The 23,819-nt window shown below is 42.4% G+C and overlaps 1 protein-coding gene across 1 annotated transcript in view; it reads right to left on the reverse strand.

Annotated features, from left to right (window-relative positions):
• The window catches only part of PCSK2 (proprotein convertase subtilisin/kexin type 2), a 258,254-nt gene that overhangs the window by 80,898 nt on the left and 153,537 nt on the right, over window positions 1-23,819 (reverse strand). The window lies entirely within an intron of this gene.

Below are 23,819 nucleotides of genomic sequence, written 5' to 3' on the forward strand. Positions count from 1 at the left end.
CTGCACTACCTGAGCCACTTGTGTGGGTTGTAGAGTCTGTCTCATGCTACCACGAGTGAGAAATCACAACCAACATTCAAAAGTCACCAAAACGTCCTCCAGAAAGCATTGGTACTGAGATGTCGTTTGTGGTCCACACCTGCAGAACCACTCCTTTATTGAGTGTGTCTTGATAATTGCCAATAATTTCCATCTGTTGTCTATTCCATTTGCAAAACAGCATGTGAAATTAATTGTCAAACAGTGTTGCTTCCTAAGTGGAAAGCTTAATGTCACAGAAGTTTGATTTACTTGGAGTTATATTCTGTTGTTTAAGTGTTCCCTTTATTTTTTTGAGCAGTATATATATATACAGTGCAGACCAAAAGTTTGGACACACCTTCTCATTTAAAGATTTTTCTGTATTTTCATTACTATGAAAATTGTACATTCACAGTGAAGGCATCAAAACTATGAATTAACACATGTGGAATTATATACTTAACAAAAAATTGTGAAACAACTGAAAATATGTCTTATATTCTAGGTTCTTCAAAGTAGCCACCTTTTGCTTTGATGACTGCTTTGCACACTCTTTGCATTCTCTTGATGAGCTTCAAGAGGTAGTCACTGGGAATGGTCTTCCAACAATCTTGAAGGAGTTCTGTCATGATCTCAATGGCAAGAGAACATAGCATCAGCATATATAGGAACTAGCTCTTGGAAGATGGGAACTGAGCTGACCATGAACTAAACCTAACACACAACTAGCAGTGGCCGGGTAGCATGCCTACGTTGATTCTAGATGCCCAGCACCAGCCGGAGGACTAAATAATGCTAGCAGAGGAAAATAAGTCCTAGCTCACCTCTAGAGAAATACCCCGAAAGGAGACAGAGGCCCCCCACATGTATTGGCGGTGAATTAAGATGAAATAACAAAACGTAGTATGAAAATAGGTTTAGCAAATTTGAGGTCCACTTACTACATAGCAGAAGACAGAAAGAACACTTTCATGGTCAGCTAAAAACCCTATCAAAACACCATCCAGAAATTACTTTAAAACTCTGGCATTAACTCATAACACCAGAGTGGCAATTCCTGTTCACAAGAGCTTTCCAGACACAGTAACGAAACTACAGCTGTGAACTGGAACAAAAATGCAAAAACAAACATGGACAAGAGTCCAACTTATCTAGTAGTTGTCTAGGAGCAGGAACAAGCACAGAGAGGCTTCTGATAACATTGTTGACCGGCAAGCAACTAACAAAGCAGCAAGGTTATATAGCGACTCCCACATCTTGATGGGAACAGGTGAACAGAGAAGATGAAGACACCAGTTCAATTCCACCAGTAGCCACCGGGGGAGCCCAGAATCCAAATTCACAACAGTACCCCCCCCTCAAGGAGGGGGCACCGAACCCTCACCAGAACCACCAGGGCGATCAGGATGGGCCCTATGAAAGGCACGAACCAGATCAGAGGCATGAACATCAGATGCATTCACCCAAGAATTATCCTCCTGGCCGTATCCCTTCCACTTGACCAGATACTGGAGTCTCCGTCTGGAAACACGAGAGTCTAAGATTTTCTCCACAACGTACTCCAACTCACCCTCAACCAACACCGGAGCAGGAGGCTCAACGGAAGGCACAACCGGTACCTCATACCTGCGCAATAATGACCGATGAAAAACGTTATGAATAGAAAAGGATGCAGGGAGGTCCAAACGGAAGGAAACAGGGTTAAGAATCTCCAATATCTTATACGGGCCGATGAACCGAGGCTTAAACTTAGGAGAAGAGACCCTCATAGGGACAAAACGAGAAGACAACCACACCAAATCCCCAACACAAAGCCGAGGACCAACACGACGGTGGCGGTTGGCAAAAAGCTGAGTCTTCTCCTGGGACAACCTCAAATTGTCCACCACCTGCCCCCAGATCTGATGCAATCTCTCCACCACAGCATCCACTCCAGGACAATCCGAAGATTCCACCTGACCAGAGGAAAATCGAGGATGAAACCCCGAATTACAGAAAAACGGGGACACCAAAGTGGCAGAGCTGGCCCGATTATTGAGAGCGAACTCCGCCAATGGCAAAAAAGCAACCCAATCATCCTGGTCAGCAGACACAAAACACCTCAGATATGTCTCCAGGGTCTGATTAATCCGCTCGGTCTGGCCATTCGTCTGAGGATGGAAAGCGGACGAAAAAGATAAATCTATGCCCATCCTAGCACAGAATGCCCGCCAAAATCTAGACACGAATTGAGTCCCTCTGTCAGAAACGATATTCTCAGGAATACCATGCAAACGAACAACATTTTGAAAAAACAGAGGAACCAACTCGGAAGAAGAAGGCAACTTGGGCAGAGGAACCAAATGGACCATCTTAGAGAAACGGTCACACACCACCCAGATGACAGACATCTTCTGAGAAACAGGCAGATCTGAAATAAAATCCATCGAGATGTGCGTCCAAGGCCTCTTAGGAATAGGCAAGGGCAACAATAATCCACTAGCCCGAGAACAACAAGGCTTGGCCCGAGCACAAACGTCACAAGACTGCACAAAGCCTCGCACATCTCGTGACAGGGAAGGCCACCAGAAGGACCTTGCCACCAAATCCCTGGTACCAAAAATGCCAGGATGACCTGCCAACGCAGAAGAATGAACCTCAGAGATTACTCTACTGGTCCAATCATCAGGAACAAACAGTTTATCAGGTGGGCAACGATCAGGTCTATCCGCCTGAAACTCCTGCAAGGCCCGCCGCAGGTCTGGAGAAACGGCTGACAATACCACTCCATCCTTAAGGATACCTGTGGGCTCAGAGTTACCAGGCGAGTCAGGCTCAAAACTCCTAGAAAGGGCATCCGCCTTAACATTCTTAGAACCCGGTAGGTATGACACCACAAAATTAAACCGAGAGAAAAATAATGACCAGCGCGCCTGTCTAGGATTCAGGCGCCTGGCGGTCTCAAGATAAATCAAATTTTTGTGGTCCGTCAATACCACCACCTGATGTCTGGCCCCCTCAAGCCAATGGCGCCACTCCTCAAAAGCCCACTTCATGGCCAAAAGCTCCCGATTCCCAACATCATAATTCCGCTCAGCGGGCGAAAATTTACGGGAAAAGAAGGCACAAGGCCTCATCACGGAGCAGTCAGAACTTTTCTGCGACAACACTGCCCCAGCTCCGATCTCAGAAGCGTCGACCTCAACCTGAAAAGGTAGAGCAACATCAGGCTGACGCAACACAGGGGCAGAGGAAAAACGGCGCTTAAGCTCCCGAAAGGCCTCCACAGCATCAGGGGACCAATCAGCAACATCAGCACCCTTCTTAGTCAAATCGGTCAATGGCTTAGCAATATCCGAAAAACCAGCAATAAATCGACGATAAAAGTTAGCAAAGCCCAAAAATTTCTGAAGACTCTTAAGAGAAGAGGGCTGCGTCCAATCACAAATAGCTTGAACCTTGACAGGATCCATTTCAATGGAAGAGGGGGAAAAAATATATCCCAAAAAGGAAATCCTCTGTACCCCAAAAACACACTTAGAACCCTTCACACACAAAGAATTAGACCGCAAAACCTGAAAAACCCTCCTGACTTGCTGGACATGAGAGTCCCAGTCATCCGAAAAAATCAGAATATCATCCAGATACACAATCATAAATTTATCCAAATAATCGCGAAAAATATCATGCATAAAGGACTGGAAAACTGACGGAGCATTTGAAAGACCAAAAGGCATCACTAAATACTCAAAGTGGCCCTCGGGCGTATTAAATGCGGTTTTCCACTCATCCCCCTGCCTGATTCGCACCAAATTATACGCCCCACGAAGGTCAATCTTAGAGAACCACTTGGCCCCCTTTATGCGAGCAAACAAATCAGTCAGCAACGGCAATGGGTATTGATATTTAACAGTGATTTTATTCAAAAGCCGATAATCAATACATGGTCTCAAAGAGCCGTCTTTTTTTGACACAAAGAAAAAACCGGCTCCTAAGGGAGATGACGATGGACGAATATGTCCCTTTTCCAAGGACTCCTTTATATATTCTCGCATAGCAGCATGTTCAGGCACAGACAGATTAAATAAACGACCCTTTGGGTATTTACTACCCGGGATTAAATCTATGGCACAATCGCACTCTCGGTGCGGAGGTAACGAACCAAGCTTGGATTCTTCAAAGACGTCACGATAGTCAGACAGGAACTCAGGAATTTCAGAGGGAATAGATGATGAAATGGAAACCACAGGTACATCCCCATGAGCCCCCTTACATCCCCAGCTCAACACAGACATAGCTCTCCAGTCGAGGACTGGGTTGTGAGATTGCAGCCAAGGCAATCCTAGCACCAAATCATCATGTAGATTATACAGCACCAGAAAGCGAATAATCTCCTGGTGATCCGGATTAATACGCATAGTTACTTGTGTCCAGTATTGTGGTTTATTATTAGCCAATGGGGTGGAGTCAATCCCCTTCAGAGGAATAGGAGTCTCCAAAGGCTCTAAATCATACCCACAGCGTTTGGCAAAGGACCAATCCATAAGACTCAAAGCGGCGCCAGAGTCGACATAGGCGTCCGTGGTAATAGATGACAAAGAGCAAATCAGGGTCACAGATAGAATAAACTTAGACGGTGAGGTGCAAATGGAAACAGATTTACCAAGCTTTTTAGTGCGTTTAGAGCATGCTGATATAACATGAGTAGAATCACCACAATAGAAACACAACCCATTTTTCCGTCTAAAATTCTGCCGCTCGCTTCGGGACAGAATTCTATCACACTGCATACTCTCTGGCGACTTCTCAGTGGACACCGCCAGATGGTGCACTGGTTTGCGCTCCCGCAAACGCCTATCGATCTGAATAGCCATTGTCATGGACTCATTCAGACCCGCAGGCACAGGGAACCCCACCATAACATCCTTAATGGCATCAGAGAGACCCTCTCTGAAAGTCGCCGCCAGGGCGCACTCATTCCACTGAGTAAGCACAGACCATTTACGGAATCTTTGGCAGTAAATTTCCGCTTCATCTTGCCCCTGAGATAGGGACATCAAAGTTTTTTCTGCCTGAAGCTCCAAATGAGGTTCGTCATAAAGCAACCCCAAGGCCAGAAAAAACGCATCCACATTGAGCAACGCAGGATCCCCTGGTGTCAATGAAAAAGCCCAGTCTTGAGGGTCGCCCCGGAGCAAGGAAATCACAATCCTGACCTGCTGTGCAGGGTCTCCGGCAGAGCGAGATTTCAGGGACAAAAATAATTTGCAATTATTTCGAAAATTCTGAAACCCAGATCTATTCCCCGAGAAAAATTCCGGCAAAGGAATTCTCGGCTCAGATACAGGTGCATGACAAACAAAATCTTGCAAATTTTGTACCTTCGTGGCGAGATTATTCAAACCTGCAGTTACACTCTGAAGATCCATTACAAACAGGTGGACACAGAGCCATTCAAGGGTTAAGAGGAGGTAAGAAGCAGCTAGACAGCAATTAAGGGCTAGACAGCAAAACTCTGAAGGGAAAAAAAAAAAAAAAATTTCCCTTAAACACTTCTCTATCTCCTGCTTCAGCCCAAACAATTAACACTTTGTGGGCCGGTCAAACTGTCATGATCTCAATGGCAAGAGAACATAGCATCAGCATATATAGGAACTAGCTCTTGGAAGATGGGAACTGAGCTGACCATGAACTAAACCTAACACACAACTAGCAGTGGCCGGGTAGCATGCCTACGTTGATTCTAGATGCCCAGCACCAGCCGGAGGACTAAATAATGCTAGCAGAGGAAAATAAGTCCTAGCTCACCTCTAGAGAAATACCCCGAAAGGAGACAGAGGCCCCCCACATGTATTGGCGGTGAATTAAGATGAAATAACAAAACGTAGTATGAAAATAGGTTTAGCAAATTTGAGGTCCACTTACTACATAGCAGAAGACAGAAAGAACACTTTCATGGTCAGCTAAAAACCCTATCAAAACACCATCCAGAAATTACTTTAAAACTCTGGCATTAACTCATAACACCAGAGTGGCAATTCCTGTTCACAAGAGCTTTCCAGACACAGTAACGAAACTACAGCTGTGAACTGGAACAAAAATGCAAAAACAAACATGGACAAGAGTCCAACTTATCTAGTAGTTGTCTAGGAGCAGGAACAAGCACAGAGAGGCTTCTGATAACATTGTTGACCGGCAAGCAACTAACAAAGCAGCAAGGTTATATAGCGACTCCCACATCTTGATGGGAACAGGTGAACAGAGAAGATGAAGACACCAGTTCAATTCCACCAGTAGCCACCGGGGGAGCCCAGAATCCAAATTCACAACAGAGTTCCCAGAGATGCTTAGCACTTGTTGGCCATTTTGCCTTCACTCTGCGGTCCAGCTTAACCCAAACCATATCGATTGGGTTCAGGTCTGGTGACTGTGGAGGACAGGTCATCTGGCGTAGCACCCCATCACTCTCCTTCTTGGTCAAATAGCCCTTATACAGCCTGGAGGTGTGTTTGGGGTCATTGTCCTGTTGAAAAGTAAATGATGGTCCAACTAAACGCAAACCGGATGGAATAGCATGCCGCTGCAAGATGCTGTGGTAGCTATGCTGATTCAGTATGCCTTCAATTTTGAATAAATCCCCAACAGTGTCACCAGCAAAGAACCCCCACACCATCACACCTCCTCCTCCATGCTTCACGGTGGGAACCAGGCATGTAGAGTCCATCCGTTCACCTTTTCTGCATCGCACAAAGACACGGTGGTTGGAACCAAAGATCTCAAATTTGGACTCATCAGACCAAAGCACAGATTTACACTGGTCTAATGTCTATTCCTTGTGTTCTTTAGCCCAAACAAGTCTCTTCTGCTTGTTGCCTGTCCTTAGCAGTGGTTTCCTAGCAGCTATTTTTACCATGAAGACCTGCTGCACAAAGTCTCCTCTTAACAGTTGTTGTAGAGATGTGTCTGCTGCTAGAACTCTGTGTGGGATGCATTGACCTGGTCTCTACTCTGAGCTGCTGTTAACCTGTGATTTCTGAGGCTGGTGACTCGGATAAACTTATCCTCAGAAACAGAGGTGACTCTTGGTCTTCCTTTCCTGGGGCGGTCCTCATGTGAGCCAGTTTCTTTGCAGCGCATGATGGTTTTTGCCACTGCACTTGGGGACACTTTCAAAGTTTTCACAATTTTTCGGACTGACTGACCTTCATTTCTTAAATGGAACCTGTCACCCCCAAAATCAAAGGTCAGCTAAGCCCGCCAGCATCAAGGGCTTATCTACAGCATTCTGCAATGCTGTAGATAAGCCCCCGATGTATCCTGAAAGATGAGAAAAAGAGGTTAGATTATACTCACCCAGGAGCAGTCCCGGTACGATGGGCATCCTCGGTCCAGGGCCTCCCATCTTCTTACGATGACGTCCTCTTTTTGTATTCACACTGTGGCTCCAGCGCAGGTGTACTTTGTCTGCCCTGTTGAGGGCCGAGCAAAGTACTGCAGTGCGCAGGCGCCGGGCCTCTCTGACCTTTCCCGGTGCCTGCACACTGCAGTACTTTGCTACTTTGCTATGCCCTCAACAGGGCAGACAAAGTACTCCTGCAGTGGAGCCACAGCGTGACTCCAAGAAGAGGACGTCATCGTAAGAAGATGGGAGGCCTCAGACAGGACTGCAATGCTCATTGGACCGGACCGCAGTGGGACAGCCCCTGGGTGAGTATAATCTAACCTCTTTTTCTCATCTTTCAGGATACATCGGGGGCTTATCTACAGCATTCCAGAATGCTTTAGATAAGCCCCTGATGCTGGTGGGCTTATCTTATCTTCGATTTTGGGGGTGACAGGTTCTCTTTAAAGTAATGATGGCCACTCATTTTTCTTTACTTAGCTGCTTTTTTCTTGCCATAATACAAATTCTAACAGTCTGTTCAGTAGGACTATCAGCTATGTATCCACAAGACTTCTGCACAACGCAACTGATGGTCCCAACACCATTTAGAAGGCAAGAAATCCCACTTATTAAACCTGACAGGGCACACCTGTGAAGTGAAAACCATTCCCGGTGACTACCTCTTGAAGCTCATCAAGAGAATGCCAAGAGTGTGCAAAGCAGTCATCAAAGCAAAAGGTGGCTACTTTGAAGAACCTAGAATATAAGACATAATTTCAGTTTATATATGTTATGGAAATTTGGTTTGGATAAATCTATCCCTGTGTGTGCTGCGGCCGTTCCCAATAAGACTGAGTATTTTGAGCGCTCATCAAGAATGAGACTGTACACTATGGTGACAATAACATTCCATCAATGCTGATGATTTATTGTACATACATGGTTTTATAATTGCATATAGAATGGGGGTGGTTAGGGGTGGTTAGTTAATTACCATATTGTCAAGCTCCTCTGTTATTGGTTATCTAAATATATATGGAATATTGTGATTAATGCACATATGAATGCTGATTAAGCAACTAAAGTGTAGCTGTCTCTCTTTTCTGCATCTAGGACAAAGTTGAGACATCTGATCATCACTTAGTACATCTGGTGCTGTTCCGCTTTTCCCTGGAAAGCCCCAAACAGTCTGTCTGGCATATATTTGTTTATGTCAGCCATTTTAAGCAATTGATTACAGTGTATATATTAGCTGTGAGTATACACTCACTGGCCACTTTATTAGGTACACCTGTCCAACTTCTTGTTAACACTTAATTTCTAATCAGCCAATCACATGGCGGCAACTCAGTGCATTTAGGCATGTAGACATGGTCAAGACAATCTCCTGCAGTTCAAACCGAGCATCAGTATGGGGAAGAAATGTGATTTGAGTGCCTTTGAACATGGCATGGTTGTTGGTGCCAGAAGGGCTGGTCTGAGTATTTCAGAAACTGCTGATCTACTGGGATTTTCACGCACAACCATCTCTAGGGTTTACAGAGAATGGTCCGAAAAAGAAAAAAAATCCAGTGAGCGGCAGTTCTGTGGGCGGAAATGCCTTGTTGATGCCAGAGGTCAGAGGAGAATGGGCAGACTGGTTCGAGCTGATAGAAAGGCAACAGTGACTCAAATCGCCACCCGTTACAACCAAGGTAGGCCTAAGAGCATCTCTGAACGCACAGTGCGTCGAACTTTGAGGCAGATGGGCTACAGCAGCAGAAGACCACACCGGGTACCACTCCTTTCAGCTAAGAACAGGAAACTGAGGCTACAATTTGTACAAGCTCATCGAAATTGGACAGTAGAAGATTGGAAAAACGTTGCTTGGTCTGATGAGTCTCGATTTCTGCTGCAACATTCGGATGGTAGGGTCAGAATTTGGCGTAAACAACATGAAAGCATGGATCCATCCTGCCTTGTATGGAGCATCTTTGGGATGTGCAGCCGACAAATCTGCGGCAACTGTGTGATGCCATCATGTCAATATGGACCAAAATCTCTGAGGAATGCTTCCAGCACCTTGTTGAATCTATGCCACGAAGAATTGAGGCAGTTCTGAAGGCAAAAGGGGGTCCAACCCGTTACTAGCATGGTGTACCTAATAAAGTGGCCGGTGAGTGTATATGAGTTTATATGCAAGTGAGATCTATATGAAATATATATATATATATATATATATATATATATATATATATATATATATATTTCCATCACATATATATATAGAGAGAGAGAGTGAGAGAGAGGGAGAGAGATTTACTTATATTTTGATAATTTCTCCTTATTTATTTTTAGTTATTTTACTGTGTTTTCAATACATTACATATAAAAATATACTTAATTTATTATTTAGTTATTGTGATTGTGTCACGTGAATACCTGCAAAACAAGGCTTATCTTGAAGAAATATTTTACAATTCCAGATAGGTGTAACAATTTCTAAATTTTATTTTCCATGAAGAGGAAACCTTCTCTGGTCTGTCAAGCTCATCCATGTGTTATATGGTTGGTCATTCATTGGAATGGACGGCATGTAGTATTATATTTCTTCTATTGATTTTGGGAAAATGTATATCTGGCTACAGAGAAATCTCCAACAACACCAGTACCCGAGGTGATCACCAGTTGATTAAGCTATTGCCAAATCGGTCTCAATTTTAAAATTAAGTCTCTTTAAACAGGATGGCAATTCACTCATCTCTGGCATTAAATTATAAGGTTTGCTTCTCATAGCGCATGTTTAAATTGTACATTTCCAGCATTTCATATACTTTTTAATCTCTCACAGTGGTTTTCAGTGGGTGGAATCTGCAGTTTACAGGAGAGGCACACTGCATTCTTGACTACTTGACTGCAAATCTCAGCTTGAAGACTAACTCATATTCTGGTATATCAGGGACTCTTCTTTAAGTATGTGAGGAAGTGATGGTAGTCATATACGAGGGTTGTTATGTGTCCCCCAGGATGCGTTTGGAGACATCCTGAATCCACTGGAGCGTGTTGTAATCTGTGAATATAGTGCAAAATAATAGTAACTGTGGACTTGTGAAGCTATTTGACAAAGTCATATTGTCATATCTGACAGACCGAACATTCAGTGTTTCCCTCCATCACACCACCTCCTCACTTCGCCCCTTGTCAGTCGGTGTTCCCCAAGGCTCTGTTCTAGGACCCCTAGTCTTCTCCATCTACACCTTCGGCCTTAGACAGCTCATAGAATCCCACGGAATGCAGTATCATCTCTACGCCGTTGACATGCAGATCTACCTATCTGGACCTGGCCTCATCTCCTTACTTACCAAAATCCCGCACTGTCTGACCTATCCATCAATGTCAATGGCTGCTCACTTTCCCCAGTCCCACACGCCCGGTGCCTCGGGGTGGTCCTCGACTCTGCCCTCTCTTTCAAGCCACATATCCAAGCCCTTGCCTCCTCCTGCCATCTTCAACTCAAAAATATTTCCGGGATCCAAGCATTCCTTGACTACGACACCACAAAAACACTAGTGCATGCCCTTATCATCTCCCGCCTTGACTACTGCAACCTCCTACTCTCTGGACTCCCCTCTAGCACTCTGGCACCACTCCAATCCATCCTACACTCTGCTGCCCGACTAATCTACCTATCTCCCTGCTATTCCCCAGCCTCTCCCATATGCTAAGCTCTTCACTGGCTTCCTATTACCCAAAGACTGCAGTTCAAAACCCTCACAATGACATACAAAGCCATCCACAACCTATCTCCTCCATAAATCTGTGACATGGTCTCCCGGTACCTACCTACACGCAACCTCGATCCTCTCAAGACCTCCTTCTCTACTCCCCTCTCATCTCTTCTTCCCACAACCACATCCAAGACTTCTACCATAGAAACCTTCAAAAAGAACCTGAAGACTCACCTCTTCTGACAAGCCTACAGCCTGCAGTGTTCCTCAACCTACTGAACCACCACACAACCAGCTCTACCCTCTCCTAGCGTATCCTCACCCATCCCCTGCAGACTGTGAGCCCTCGTGGGCAGGGTCCTCCCTCCTTATGTACCTGTGTGCCTTGTCTTTTGCTCATGCTTAATGTATTTGTCTATATTTGCCCCGTATTCATATGTAAAGTGGCGCTATAAAATGTGTAATAATAATAATAATAATAAAAATAATAAAAAGTCAGATTAACAAAACTTTATATGGGCTTTTTTTTGGAAAGATCTGTAGGAAGGTAGTGGGACGAATCATTTCCCTCCAGACCGGGTCTTGCAAGTGGCACATGGCCAAAGTTTACATTTAAACCTGCAGGAAAGTGCCAGATTTGGTCAGTTTAGGTTCATGTGTTCATATGTATGCAGAGCTGAAGGTTCTGAATGTGCCTGGCTGTGTGAGGTGAACACAGTCCAATGCCAGAGACCTAAGTAAAGCCAACACCGCACTTGAGATTCCTACAGAAGTGCAGGTGCCAGAGACCTGGGTAAAGCTGATACCGCACTCGAGATTCCTACAGGAGTGCAGGTGCCAGAGACATGGGTAAAGCTGACCCTGCACTTGAGATTCCTACAGGAGTGCAGGTGACAAAGACCTGGGTAAAACAGACACCGCACTCAACCGGCTGCGATTCGGATATAAAAGGTCAGTGTTTAATTTGTGTTTTTGGGGATATACAAACTAAAAATGTTGATAGCAAAGAAAATGCTCATGAGCGATAGTGGATTTGATAAATATGCACTATATAGTAATTAAGAGGATTCATTGTGCATTGAGTCATGGACGTGTTACTTATATGGCATGATGTCAACTGATCTGTCATGGGTGGGCTATATGTCACATGTACATAGAAGGGTCCTTACAGTCAGAACTGAATGATAACTCTGTCATTTTCTTCTCTTCAGAAAAATGTGAATAATTTAGGGTTATAGGACCCCTTGAAATGCCAGTTAGCTGCACAAACTGGAAATATGCATTCTGGGGTAAATTCAGTAGTTTCATATCAGTGCAGGAATCCCTTCTGTATTTTGGGCTTGATTCATGAAGGTATTATCTCCTGAATACTGGCATAAAACACCCGTAAATATCAATACAAATGTTATTGTTTGATCAAACTCACCCAAAAAATTCATCAAAAGTTGTCACTTCACTTACTCCAGAAGTGTTTCTCCAGGCCCCAGACCCCAGTGATAAGATGCACCTAATGCATTAAGAGTTGTGCACCTCTTTATGAATGAGATGCATCTTATTCTTGCATGCCCATCATTAACACTGACATACGAAATGCCTGTCTTGATGAATCAGGGGCATGGTTTTCTAGAAAATTAGACAACCACATATTAGAGTAATTAAGTGTGGATACCTATTTTGGACTTTCAAAAACCTAAATGATTGTAGAATTCGCTATGTAACTTCTATTTTGAACAAAAGCATGAATCATCCATACGCAGACAAGATATGTAGTGTTATTGTATAACTCTTTGAAGACCATCACTATACACTGTATTGTATAGCCACATCCTACAAAAGTTTTGAACAAGGTAACAGCTATTGAAAAATATTTTTTCATAGAATAAAAGAAGAAAAGGCCATTTCTACAGTTCAACATCAATCAGAAATATCCTCCACACTATGTTATATAATGAAAAGGTATAGAATTTTCCAATAAAGGATCTTACAAAATATCACTATTTTAAGATCACTTCTTGCAGTCATTCAATGGAAACGCTGATTGTTTTCAGAGCATATGATTCTGAACCTGTATATACAGCTCGACGGTGACCCAATATGGTTTTCAAGCCGCAACCTTGCTTACACTTCTAATTGTAAAAATTCTATACCTTAGCACTAGGGATGAGTGAGCACTAAAATGCTTGGGTGCTTTTTGCTCGAACAGAGCAATTCCTAATACTCACATCCTCATTTCGAGTAACAAGTCAATGGGAAAGCCGAGCTTTTTTTACGGCAGACTCTACAAAGAGGTCTAGGGGGCAGTGAAAATGTTGAAATGGATGGGAAAAAATGGAAGACGACCCCTGGAAGCATCTCTGACTCCCAGATCACTGCTGAGAACAATGGTGTCACACATTTACTCCACTCTAAGATTTGACAATGAAACATTCAAAATCGAGGAGAAATTAGAGTTTACAGGCACAAAAATGTTAAGAAACACTTTTTCCTGTATAATAGCGTGTATATAAGGCAAAATTAAAAAGGATGTAAAAAATATAATTTAAGTAAACCAAAATTATTTGTTTTCTATAAAAGAAATAAGAAATTTCAATTTAATTTATGAAGGAAGCAAGAACTGACAAAAATAAGGGACTCAGATACACCGTGTATTAGACAAAGAGGGCCTTATACACATTATGTTCAAATTGTCATGTATTAGTGCTCCTAGACGCAAAGCCTAGGCACTTTTGAGGGGTATATACCAAGGAAACGTACAGACCACAGAATAGTCTATGGCTGAGCAATATAATACTGATAAGGGTATGTGCACACGTTGAGTAAAAGTTCTGCATCTCTTGGCAGGAAAATGCAGCTGCAGAAACAGGCGATTTAAGTGAATTTTTGCTGCGTTTTTGGGGCATTTTCGCCTGCATTTTTGATTGATTTGAGTGAAGTGAAAGGTAAAAAACGAAGGGTAAAATGCACAGAGACTTGACATGATACAGATTATTTTCTGCACAAAATCTGCAAGTCAAAAATACTCAACGTGTGCATGACACATCAGGTTTTCCGCTTCAGGTTTTGTCAGAAATCAGCGCAGAAAAAAGGCAAGAAAAAATTTACCAAATCTGCAAATCTGCAACGTGTATACACAGCCTAAATTTTTGAACAAGTTTCTTGAGGGTTATATACCAACAAAATGTACCCAAGAATACGTATTACCATATGGATGAGCAATATAATACCGATAGATTTTGTTTTCAATATTTTTTATTGATATTTTTAAACTGTATGGGGAGGGGAGAAAAAAGGGAGGGATAAAGTAGGTATAAGGGGTATAAGGGGAAAGGGAAGGAAATGGTAAGTATAATGAGAGGGGAGGGAAAAGAAAGAAAAATAGAGTAGGAAGGAATAGGGAGAACTTTAGATTGTAAAGTTAAGAAGAAATGTGTAATATGACACTGCAAAACAAGCTACAATAACAAGCAATAAATGAAACAACAACAAAGTCACATCATAATTAACTGCTTTCCGATATTCGGTGTAATAGTATGCCCACGTCGGAATTCCTCCCTTTGATGTGGATTCCGGTGCTGTGCCAACATCTTTACCGACACATGTCAGCTGTTTTGAGGGTGGAATCACGATCAACCCACAGCTGTTAACCTGTTGAATGCCATTGTCAATCTCTGACAGCAACATTTAACTCGCGCTTCCAGTAAGTGCCGGAAATCCTGCCCATCAGTGACCCCGTCACGTGATTGCGGGTCACCGATGAGTTGGCATGACAACCAGAGGTCTCCAGCAGACCTCTATGGTTGTCATAGCTGGATTACTGTGAGCGCCGCCTGGTGGTCGGCACTCATAGTAAGTGAGCATTTCTGCTACATATAGGGGATCTGATCATCACCTGTATGTAGCAGACCAACTGTAGCTTCTAGTCTCTCATGGAGATTATTGAAGCACGCATAAAGTAAAAAAAAGGTTTTTAAAAATATTAAAATAATAAAAAAAAAAAAAAAAACTTAAAATCACCCCCCTTTTGCCTGTTTGCAATAAGCCAATCAAACTAGAACAGTGGGGAATGAAGGGGCCATGACACTACCTTGGAACCACAGTACCTTTAGAGTGAATGGGAATGTCCAATCAAGTGTGGCTGTTTCTCATAATGTAAAGAGGAGGCTATCAATTGAAAATCCTGAATATCTGCTTTAAACAAAATAAATAAATAAATTGATAGATGCAGATCCTGCATGTCTTGTTGTTGTATATCCTACAAATGTAGGAAGCCAACAACCTGACTACTTTAAAGGGAAGCTGTCAGCAGGTTTTTAGACCCCAAAGTAATGTCATCACAGTAAAGTACCTGTAATGATGACTAGTTTCATACCTTTATATTATAAATCCGTGCCTCAGGTGTCTCGTAATCCATCTTTGAATTCTTATGCCAATGCTGCTCAGGTCTCTCTCCGTCATTCTCCTACTGGTGCTGGCCTTATGCCAGTGATTGACAGGTCACTCTTCTCTGTGACCTGCTCCTTTAGCTGACATTTCTCAGGCATCATCATTCCAGTGAGCGGCGCATGCGCAAATTAATTGTTTGGTTTTCGCAACATTATAAAGACGTTAGTGCACATGCGTTGCCTCTGCGAATAAATGCCCCTATGCGAGATGTCGGCCAGGGTATCAGGCCAAAGACAAGAGTCATCTGTCATCAACCACTGGCAGGAGATTTTCCCCCAAGTGCTTGGGCTCCTGCCTTTGCAAACTCTTTCGCATCAGAATTCACTGATGGATTACCAGACAACAGTGACACAAACTTATAATATAAAAGTTTGGAAGCAATCATCACTACAAGCACTTTTTATGGTGATGACATTACTTTGGGGTCTAAAATCCTGCTAAGAGGTTCCTTTTACAGAGCTTTTCCATCCGTAACAAACTTTTGGCAAGCAGTGTGTAATTTACAAACGGATAGGATGCCGATGTCCAATCCATTTCGAGCAGTCATTACAAAACGTCAAGGTCTCTCAATAGCATATTGAGAGAAATGGATGAAAATCAACTTGGTAATTCACCGCAAGTGGGCAAATTGCATACTTGTGGTCGAGTGACGATCACTTGAATTAGGTAGCAGAGCCGAATCCTGACATTGTGTTTATTACACCCCGTTAGTATTCAGCAAACTGCCATGCTTGCCAAAAGTTTGCCCCCCCCTCCCAGGGAGGAAAATCCCTATATTAGCTTAGCAAACCACGGTGTTCTTTATGATTTGTGCAGGGTGGCTGTTCTCATTCCCACCATGATGCCTACATTTGTATGTATACAGACACAAAGGTTATTAGCAATCGTTACGCTGGCATGTATAAGCCTGGGAACCTATAGTCCATTTAAAGACATTTTTAATCTTACTGACAAATGACAATCTTTAGGTTCCAAGTGCATTATAATGATAAATGTGACACTCCACTTTGTCATTCAGAAGAATCATTGCCTAGAACAGGATTATACGCATTTAAAAAAAAAATCAGCACTAGAAAATGTCTTGTATTGAGCAGATGGAAAACGAGGACTGTTTTCCAATGAATGCCATTTTCTTGTTAAATTGAAAAACATGAAAAATACACCTCTCTCAATTCACCTTCTGGCTTTCAGTAGATCCTCTCATAAAAGCAATTTACATGTGAGAAGAAAGCAGCGCCAAGAAAGTCAGCTTACTCAACCTCTAATAGAAAAATAACAGTGCTATAAATAATAGTTTGAAGAGTTCGATGTATCAAACCATTGTGAAATGTGATTTATTTGCTACATATAAATTATCAACTCTATATTGTATGTATTTCTAACAGCACAAATGTCATTCATTTCAGATATGTCAGCAGTAAAGATGTTCTCCTAAATGTTCTAAAACTGGAGTCTCCACCAAGAAATGTATTAAAATAGTGAAACTACTACTACTTACCTACTCAATTCCCTGCAGCTGCTTTGGTGGTCTCTACAGTGATGTCATCAAAGCCACCATTCATGTGACCAATAAAGCCAATTACTGGCCTTAGTTAAAGGGGATTACACTACTATTAGATGACTGGGGATATGACACCCCCTGTTTGGAAGCCACATTCCTGATGTAGTTGCACGTCTGTCTTTTCTTTTTAGAAGTACATCTGATTTACAGCTTAGCCCTATTTACGTGAGTATAGCTGAGCTGCCATACCGGTCAACTACATAAATTACGTTATCACTGACTGATAAAAGTCAAAGGTACCAGGTGGCTTCGCTAAAAAAGCCTTGCCACCTCATCCTCTGCATAGATTAATATAGGCATGACATAAAGATACGCAATGTGTAAAACTGTATATCTAAAATCTTCCTGCAACTGCCAAGATTGGAGATAATTCTGATTCACACAATTTAACCCCCAAGATGCCATCACTTCTCCAGTACAATCATATTGTCATTGGATTGTCTAAAGTTACAGTACAGACCAAAAGTTTGGACACACCTTCTCATTTAAAGATTTTTCTGTATTTTCATGACAATCAAAATTGTAAATTCACACTGAAGGCATCAAAACTATGAATTAACACATGTGGAATTATATACTTAGCAAAAAAGTGTGAAACAACTGAAAATATGTCTTATATTCTAAGTTCTTCAAAGTAGCCACCTTTTGCTTTGATGACTGCTTTGCACACTCTTGGCATTCTCTTGATGAGCTTCAAGAAGTAGTCACCGGGAATGGTTTTCACTTCACAGGTGTGCCCTGTCAGGTTTAATAAGTGGGATTTCTTGCCTTATAAATGGTGTTGGGACCATCAGTTGTGTTGTGCAGAAGTCTGGTGGATACACAGCTGATAGTCCTACTGAATAGACTGTTAGAATTTGTATTATGGCAAGAAAAAAGCAGAGATCCTCTGCGCTGTAAGCCAGTAATGCTGCTGTTCTGGGACCTGTAGTCCCACAAGAGTTTGTGTAGTTGTAAAGGGAGGCTTACAGGGTTAGTCAGAGAGCTGGTGGGTCCGGCTAATCACACACACCTCCCACCTGTGGGGTTGGCTATAGGGATATAATGTGACTGAGGAATGGTCACATGGTCAGAGTGTATGGACCTGAATGGTCAGTGTCAGGTCCTGGATGGCCTGTGTGTTGGAATGTCCTGGTAGTAGGACTGGACTCCTGTAGAGCACATGGAGAGGCCATGGACCTGAAGGCCTGTGTGTTGGGAAGTCCAGTGTGTGAACCAGATCCCTCAATAGCACACGGAGAGGCCTGCGTGTTGGGCAGTCCTGGGAGTAGGACAGACATTGTGAATAGCACATGGAGAGGCTATGGACCTGGATGGCCTCTGCGTTGGAGTGTCCTAGGAGTAGGACTGGATTCCTGAAGAGCACGGGGTGAGGCCATGGTCCTGCAGAGCCTGTGATGGCTACTGTGTTGGGGAAGCTACCATTCTTCTGTGGGTCTGGAACTGTCAGGTGTCCTGGTGAGCAAGGCATGGTCTGGGACAGTGATTCCAGTTAGGCAGTTTCTACGGGAAGAGGACTGATGAAGAGTCAGCGTGTGGAGCAGGAGCTCCTATAAGGTAACTCCAGATAAAGGGGGTTATGGGCAGATGAGTTTCTGCCAGTGGAACATACTGTTAGTGCCAATGATGTTCCATGGAAGTTAATGAACTATGTGGTTTCCCACGGTAACTGGACGAAGTGAGGTCCAGCGTGTTTAAAGACTGCAATCTAATTTCATGTAATGCTATTTGAGTAGAGACATTGATACGGTGCACGGAGAACCTCGGGAACTGGTCAGAAGAGGACTGGCGGGTGTAGTGTCTATGAACTATATGTGTGTGATTTGTAACATGGCGGTTTATGACGTTTAAATAAACCACATGGACTGTTTAATGGAGAAAATCGTGCCTGTGTGACTGAATCCCGTTGCCAAGCGAGTGTCCCCAACACATGAAGTAAGCGCTATCTTACAATATATATATAAATATATATATATATATATATATATATATATATATATATATATATATATATATATATATATATATATATATGCATATATACACACATGGAACATTTTTTAAAAAATGCAATGTTTTTTAAAAATTTTCCTTACTATTCTCTATTTTGTTACATAAAAAATATACACAGAATAAAATATACATATCTGATATAATCCCATCCATATAAGTCAGAGCTTACGCCATAAAAATATATATATTAAAATGTTCAAATAGAAAGTACGCAACACACTTGATGCCTATTTTATTGCATTCTAGTAAGCTGTATGTGAGTCCACCATCCTATCTGCATAGCACAAAAAAGAAGACCTTTAATTATACCCACAAACACAGCAGTCCAGTCTGATGAGCATCTCTGCTCTTGCTCCAGCGTCTCTTCTATTCCCTCAATCGAGGTCCTCCTGCTTGCTTCACATGGATGATGCGTCCTACATCATTCACATAGTTCTCCCCAATAGGCTCCTGTACAGTCACACTTCTTTCTGCCCTGCCCGGGGAAGAGCAAAGTACTGTAGTGCACATGAGCCGTCTTCCAATTCATTGACTCACTTTGGCCTTTCCAAGCGCATGTGCACTACAGTACTTTTCTCAGCCCCCAGCAGGGCAGAAAGAAGTGTGACTGTGCAGGAGTGTGATGGGGGACACTGTGTGGATGATGTATGACACATCATCTACATGAAGCAGGGCAGGAGGATGGCGACTGTGGGAAGAGAAGAGGCGCCTGATCAAGTAGACCAGAGACACACATCGGACCAGACCACACGGTTGTGGGTGTAATAAAAGGTCTTTTTGTACCTTACAAAGGGGATTAGAGACTTACATACAGTTCACTAGAATATTGTATAAGAGGCCTTAAAGGTGGTGGCCATACTTTATATTGGGAAAATCTGGTGACAGGTACCCTTTAAAGCTTGTCCTATAGAAAACAAGCTGTCACAAAGGTCTGATAACTAAATAAATTAGAAAAAATTATGAATGTCAGACTATGGTGCCACATGCCAAAATGTTTTTTTATGTTTAAGATATTTTTTAAATGCAGTATAGCATAATAAAACAAAGGTTTTAAAAAAGGGACCCAGTAAACAATTTCAAAATTGTGGGCGATGTGTGTTTTCACTCCATCACACAAATAATTTTTTTTTAATTTTTCAATAAATATTATAAGTAGTAATGGGCAAACTCCAACAGTAAAGTTTATGGTCCATACCAAACACCTACTGTATGGGCACGGACCCAGGACACAGGCTTCTCCAGGAAGTCCGTGTTACTGTTTGGGTTTGGAACCCAAAACATTGAGTGTTTCCCATGCTGTCATCTCCATGACAGCACGAGACACACTGGTGGCTCTGAATGGAGGTAAAATCATTACCACAGGTCAGATAGCTGCAGTTCATCTGACAACCAGGAGCTGTGACCGGCAGTAAAAAGTTTACCTCCGGTCACAGGCGTCGGCTGATGAGACAATACTACTCCCGTCAGCCTATGTTTGCTGCTAATCACAGAGAGAGCCTGGAGTATTCATCATCAGCCAATGCTTGCACTATAAATATATAAATTAAAAAAAAAATATGATGTGGGGTTTGTTCTATTATTTATGACCAGCATGGCAAGACTGACAGCTGCGGGCTGCCACCCTCGGCTGTCAGCTTTATCATGGCTGATTATCAAGAATAAATAATTTTAAAAAATGGCATGAGGTCCCCCCAATTTTGACATCCAGCCAAGCTAAAGCAGACAGTGGGGGCTGAAATTGTTAGGCTGGTAAGGGGCCTTAGATATTGCCCTACCTCAGCCTACAAATAGCATCCCGCAACCGCCCCAGAAAAGGTGCATCTATTAGATGTGTCAATTCTGGCACTTTGCCCTGCTCTTCCCACATGCCCTGTAGTCGTGGTAATTGGGATTCATATTTGTATTGTCCAGTTACATCAAGCCCACAGGTTAATAATGGTCCGATATCTATAAGTCTATAGTAAAATACAATATCTAATATGACTATGAAAAAAAATACAGTGAATACAAAGGTTATGGCACTTGAGGAAAAAAAATGGCTTTGACTTTGATTCTGAAATTGTATGAATAATATTTCCATAATATTTTGTGATATACAGTAAATTGGGCCGGACCAGAAGTATTTACATTATTTCCCAGCTTTGACATTTCCATTTTTATAGGACTTCATAGCATTATTCAGATCGTTAGTGTCCATCAAATGCTCAGCAATAAATGTGAATTAGGAGACAGAAGTTATTTTCAGAAACCATTAATCTACAGAATTTACATAGCCTTGGCAGCTTTTATGCGAACGCTATTTAACATGCAAAATGGATGACATGAACACAAAATCTTGGAGAAAACTCGAAAAGGACTCTATTTATCTGTATTTTATTCCCATGATTATAAGGACAGTGATGGCTTGGCAGTCTCTGAAAATTATGCAACTTTTCTGCTAAACATAATAATGACTTTCCTATGTAGTAACCACTTGGTGCTAATAAATAATAGTGCTTGAAGATCTAAATTCTTTGCACTTCACATTTCATTTGGCTTAGTTGAGCTTCGGTGCAAGCTTCTTGAATAACTTAATCATAAATGACAATAGTTGAACACTACGATGCCCGCATCGCATCTGCTGTGGCAGTAACCAATGAAAATTATGACTTTTCTAAAATGAAAGCTATTGTCATCTAATGCACATGCGCTTTGCCGCTATCTATAATTATGTACTAAAGGAAAGAATTGTAAAATGTTTACAACTTATGATCCCAAAAATATGTACTGTACATTTTCATTTATGATGTAACTGAATTTTCTATTTGAGAAAAGAGGAATTGTGTGTATATTTTTACATTCGGGGGAACAATGTATTTTTTATATATTAAGGGGGCACAGTATAGTTTTTTTTATGTTATTAGAAAAAAAAACAGTTTGGCAGGGATACCCCAAGGATATTTTTTTCCCACTGGAGCTCCAAGGTCCAAAAGGTTGGAAAACGCTGGTATAAGAACACAGTGATAAGCACATGCCAGATACGCCAGTAAACAAAAAATTGTTGTGCATGCTAAAATCCAACAGCATGAAGAGTGGGGGCCTTCAGGACTTGTGCAGACAACCATATTATCAGTCATAGAGTGGTCTGACAAATCATCGGATTGCACTTGGACCAATGTTATGCTATGGGGTCTTGCACATGTCCGATTTTTTTCCTCAGACAGATTCTGAGTATGACATTGGAGTGTCTGATTTTCACAGACTGACAGAATGGAGAAGACGGAGAATTTTTTTCTGCATCTTCTCCTCATCTGAGGGAATTGGATTACACTGTGCTCACGCAGAAGCATCAGAGAGCAGGCTATTCTCATTCTGCATGGCCAGCTTGCTTCCACATAATGCCTTGCAGCTGTACGCTGAACATTGGTGAACCATATTATCATACCTTGTGTATTTGTGATCAGTACCTTGGTCTTGAGAGATCCGTGCAATTTTATTTGCTGATACTAGAAATTTTGGAGAAAATTTGTTGAAGCTGGTGAAGTCAAATATCAAAAGATGTGCTCATTTTTATTATCCAGTTATATACTTAAAGGGAACCTTCCCTGAACTAAAACGCTATTAACCTGCAAATACGAGGTTATTCTGCAGGTTAATAGTGTTTAGAAAGCAATGCTTTAGAAAGCAGTGCAGCCAACGTATTGAACACCCAGTGTCACGGGTGTGTCAGATGCAACAGACTGTCGCTCTGCATCTGGATCTAGAAGGTCTCTGCATTTGACATTACAGATGCCTCCTTAATCCTTCTGACTCTTGGACTCAGCGGCAACCTCCCTCCAGCCTTAGTTGATGCACCTGGACCTGGGTGTTTATAAATCCCCAGTCTGCTGCAGAAAGTCGCCGGTGATATTCACATTTGTGAAGGCTTGGAGCTATAACAGTCAGCTAACATCCACTCTGGAGCTGTTTGAGGATGTTTGGTGTTACCTCTCTGAGTCTGCTCAAGCTAAGTTCATTCCCCTTGTCTGTCTACCTTTTTGTCTTTAGTTTACAGTGGGAACTTATCAGTGCTCATCCCACCCCCTCCTTATCCAGGGATTAGCTCTAGGGAGATACAGGGCTAAGGTTTACTGCTCGGCAATTGGTGAGGAACCAATTTAGGGACGGTAGGGCAGGTAGGATGTTATTAGATCAACTTAGTGTTCTCCACTCACCCTTACCTTAGTGTCTGGCCTTCCTTCCCCTCATCCCATCTTGTTGCACTTAGTCTTTCCCACAATGCACATGACACTCGGCTAACAGGAGGTAATTAACTTTATTTCTCCCAGAAGCCACCAGCTTTCAGTCATAGAGGTGTGACTTAACTTCAGTCACCAGTCATTTCATAGTGAGTGGTGGCTGTAACCACTCTCCAGCACTGACGGACAATCAGCTCAGCAGTGCATCAGTACAAAGCCAGCTGTCTGTCAGTGCTGGGGGATGGTTAAAGTCACCACACACTATGTATTGAGCAATGATTGAAGTTGCACCTCTATGACTGAAAGCCGGAGGCTGCTGTGAGGAATAAAGTCAATTTCCTCCTGGCAGACGGCTCTTCAGTGCAGCATTCACACAGCTTCAGAATAGTATTAAGCAGCAGATTAACCACATATCATGTTAACAGAGTTTTTGAAATGACAGGTTCTTTTTAAGGATTTCTGCATTATAGAAAGCACTGCCCTTTTCTTTTTTT

This window comes from Ranitomeya variabilis, chromosome 2, assembly GCF_051348905.1.
Source record: "Ranitomeya variabilis isolate aRanVar5 chromosome 2, aRanVar5.hap1, whole genome shotgun sequence".
In the NCBI taxonomy this organism is placed as follows: domain Eukaryota; kingdom Metazoa; phylum Chordata; class Amphibia; order Anura; family Dendrobatidae; genus Ranitomeya; species Ranitomeya variabilis.